We start from the raw sequence: 4136 nt of genomic DNA, 5'->3' as shown, positions 1-4136 counted from the left end.
CTTGATGTCTCCTGTAGTCATTAGGTTCTGCTTGACTAATTCTAAACTTTAAGGAGTTATTTTCTTCAGCACTTTTGTTCTCTTTTACCAATTTGTTAATTGTCTTTTCATAGCTCTCATTTCTTCTTTCAAAATTTCACCTACATATATTATTTAATTTTTAAAAAATCTTTTTCTTTACAATTTTTTAGTTTTTCTGTAACTTTTTAAGGAATTCTTATCGAGCCTGTGTTCACTCTGTATTTTTCTTTGAGATCCCACTTATAGATGTTTCCAAGTCACAGTCTTCTTTTGAGTTTTTATATTGCAGTTTCATCCCTTGCACTTCAACATAGTAGCTTTTAATAATCAGTTTCTTTTTTTGTTATTTGCTTGTTTTTCTAGCCTCCTTTTTAACTTTATGTTAGAATTAGGCTCTGATCCATCTCTAGGGAGGATATTTGGCTAGAGCTTCTGTCTTTGATTTCTGTTCTGCTCCTTTCACAGCTTGGTCAGAGAGCCTGTAAGTTTTCAATGCTTCCAGTGTGGAGATCCCAGAAGTCTATTTATTGTGCTCCTACTGTGCATTTTAGTCTTTACAAAGTAGGTACACTCCTCCCTTATAGCCACAATTACTCCTCACCATATTGGAAATATGAAGTAGAACTGGGAAACTGGTAAAAGAGCCGTCAAATATCACATGATTCTGTGCCCAGTATAAGTACAAAGGTCCCCGGGATCTCTTTATACCTGGGACTGCTTCCACTGCCCTGTGCTCTAGGCTAGGCCCTACTCTAGTGTCCACAGACTTCTTGTTCTGTCTTCCTAAGCTGCCCTGGACTAGAAAAATGACTGTGATTTTTCTTTTGGCTTATTCTGTCAGAATTTTTCTTAACACATTTTCAGTGGCCATTGGAAAAGAGTTTCAGGGATAGATTTTGGTAATTGCAGCCTCTCACTCCTCCATCTTGATTCTGCCTTGGAGGGTATATATTTATGAATGTTGATTTACTCAATCAAAAATTAGCTGTAGGGTCCCCATTTCTGGCAAACCCTGCCTCCTCCTTGAACCTGCTATACATGACTTTAGATCTAGTTACATAATGGAGTTAACTCTCCAAAAAACAGACATACTTGGATAAGGCTGTCTGTCTAAACAGAAGTTTATTTTTAAAACACCTGGCATTTTAGTAGATTAGAAATCCAATATCATTTGTATGGTAACATTCAAAAAACCCAAATTAATTTGTAAGGCTTTATTATAAGATGTATAGTGATTGGACTAGAATGGCCATACTGCCCTAATACTTTGCCCTGGTCAGAGTACTTCTTGAATATTGATTTATAAGCCCATGAAGAGGGCAATCAGGCTAGTGAAGAGGCTGAAAATTATACCCTAAAGCTTTATTTGAAAGGAACTAGAAATGTTTAACCTCAAGAAGTGAAGACTTACTGAAGATATGATGACTTTTTTCAAGCATTTGAAACTGCTCCAGTTACCTAGGGATTAGTTATTCAGCTTGACATCGGTGGGCAGAACAAAGAGCAGTGGGTAGATGTTGTAGAGAAGCAGATTTAAGCTTAATATATGGAAAAACTTCCTATAACCAGAGCTATTTCAAAGTGTCATGGGAAGGCCAGTTCTTTAGAGATCTTCAAACCAAGACCTGGCACATAATAAGCACTTAATAAATGCATGCTGACTTGACTTAAACTGATACCCACTGATTAGGGAGGTTGTAGAAGGATTCTTATCCAGCTATAATTTGGACTAAATGCCTCTAAGGCCCCTTCCAACCGTGAAATTCATTGATTCTCTGATTCTGACTTTCCTCCCAATTCCACATCACATTGTTTATGCTGAAAAAGTTTAATAGTCTCTTTGGCCTGTTTGCTTCAGCTTTTTCTTCTCATTCCATGCCCAGATCATTCTGTGTTTAATTTGCCAGAACTGATTGAGGGTCCCAAAAGCTAGAACACCGAGTCTTAGTGTTGGAAGGGACCTCAGGAGACAACTATTTTGGCATTTACTCCAGCAAGGATTCCTTCTACAACATCTCCACAACAGGATCCAGCTTCAACTTGAAGAGTTCAATTCACATCCATCTGAGACAGCCCATTTTACTTTTAATTATTCTAATTATTTTGAATTTTTTCTTTGAATGGATCTGAAATGTGTCTCTCTCTAAAATCCAACAGTTCTCCTAGGTGTTCCCTCTAGGGCCAAGTTGAATAAATGTAATCAACTGAGCAGCCATTAAGGTGGTCTGATGATGATGATGATGATGATGATGATGATGATGAGTAGTAATAGTAGTAGTAGTTGTTGTTATGCCAAAGAACAAGATGAAAGAATTGGGAGAGTTAAAGCATTTCTAGTCCTGGATATTATGTCTCTCTTAATAAAGCCTTTTTCTAATCTCTACATTGTTAAGAGAATAAAGAAAGAAAATGTATGCAAAGAAATATATAATGCTTAGAGTAAATCATTTTTTCTACATGACAAACCCTTCAAATATAGGAAGAGCACAACCAATCATTCATTCATTGATTAATTCATTTATTAAATGCCAACTGTGTGTAGGGCATGATACTGGGCCCTAGGAAAGATAAATGGCTTGGATAGAACATTGATGTCTACTCTCATGGAGTTTACAGCCTAAGGGAGAAGGGGGCATCATAATACAAAACATTACATGGAAACTCTATTAAAGTTACAAAAATCACATACTACACACTGTCATGACCACTCTTCCCTCTCACTTTCAAACCTTCTCTTCTTCAGAATAAACATCCCCACTTCCTTTGACCAATGCTTCTATAGCATGTTTCCAGTCCCCCTGACATCCTGGAGGTCCTTTTCTGGACACATTTCTATTTGTCAACATCCTTAGCGCCATGTGGAATGCAGAAATGAACATCCACTATTTCAGACGGAGTCTACTCAAGATGAAGGACGGTGGGATGATCAGCTTCCTTCTGGACACCATATTCTTTAAAGGCACATAATCATTAGCTTTTTTTAGCTGTCACATCACACTGTCGAATCATGCTTTAATAATTCTGCTACAAACCTGAAAATAAAATATACATGATGCTTTAAAACATTATGTACATCATAATCCCACTCACTATTTAGGTTTCCTTCCCTCTTGTCATCTCTTTAAGAATCAATCTCACTTAGCTCTACACCTTCCTGGCTTTTGTTTACTCTGCTTTCTCACTTTCTTGCCTTGTCAAAATCTCACAGCTGAGGCTGTCTGGCCCCATAGCCAACACTGACTCAGAAATGTTGGAAGCACAGATGAGCAGGGGCCCAAAGCCAGAGGTTATGGAACATGTAAAATAAGCAGATGCACAGAAAGATCACATCTCTTAATGACTCCTTAGAGCCGTGGTTCCCATTTCTAGGTCTCCTTTCCTAGATTTCCCTTATTGGACAATCCTGTCTACTTCCAAGTTCCTTTTCCTAGTTCGGTGTCCTTATTTTGAGACCAGAATAAATCCTTCTTCCCTTGAAATGGAAGCACCTTCTCCAAGCATTTCCTTGGTGGCCTTCTGTGGCTTAGTCCCCACTCACCCACAAAAGGTAGCAGCAAGTTCCAGTGCCTAACTTATTTCTGCTTTCCCACTTCAGCTCTGCTTTTGATACCCATAAGAGATGTTCTCTTAGATATCACAGGCAGACTTAGTCATCATCATTTTAAACAAATCCTATAGTTATAGCTGGTCCTACCCTTGACCTTTTTTGAATCCTGACTCATAAAGCCACCTCACTCCCTTTATCTTACTTTGTTCTGTGGCATAATAATAATAAAAATAATAATAATAATAATAAGGAAGAGGAGGAGGAGGAAAAAAAAGACAATGATGGTGACAATGTGATGTCTTCCATTTCCATTAATACTCTCAAGGTGTCTGTCTCCTTCCTTGAATAAGTAACTGGCTGATATGACTCCCTCCCAGAATTTTCCACAGTGTCTTTGGAGGCTTTAGAAATACATTCCTACTCCCCCTTCTCTCTGCAGTTTTTCCTGACACTCTTTTCTGAAGTATGTAAATCACTCAAAATTCTTCCAAAAAGGAGAGAGGAATCAGTCAATGATTAAACCTACTACGTATCTTGCATATAGTAGGTACTTAATACACGTTTAATG

Source organism: Sminthopsis crassicaudata, chromosome 2, assembly GCF_048593235.1.
Source record: "Sminthopsis crassicaudata isolate SCR6 chromosome 2, ASM4859323v1, whole genome shotgun sequence".
NCBI lineage: Eukaryota > Metazoa > Chordata > Mammalia > Dasyuromorphia > Dasyuridae > Sminthopsis > Sminthopsis crassicaudata.
This window is presented reverse-complemented; position numbering follows the sequence as displayed.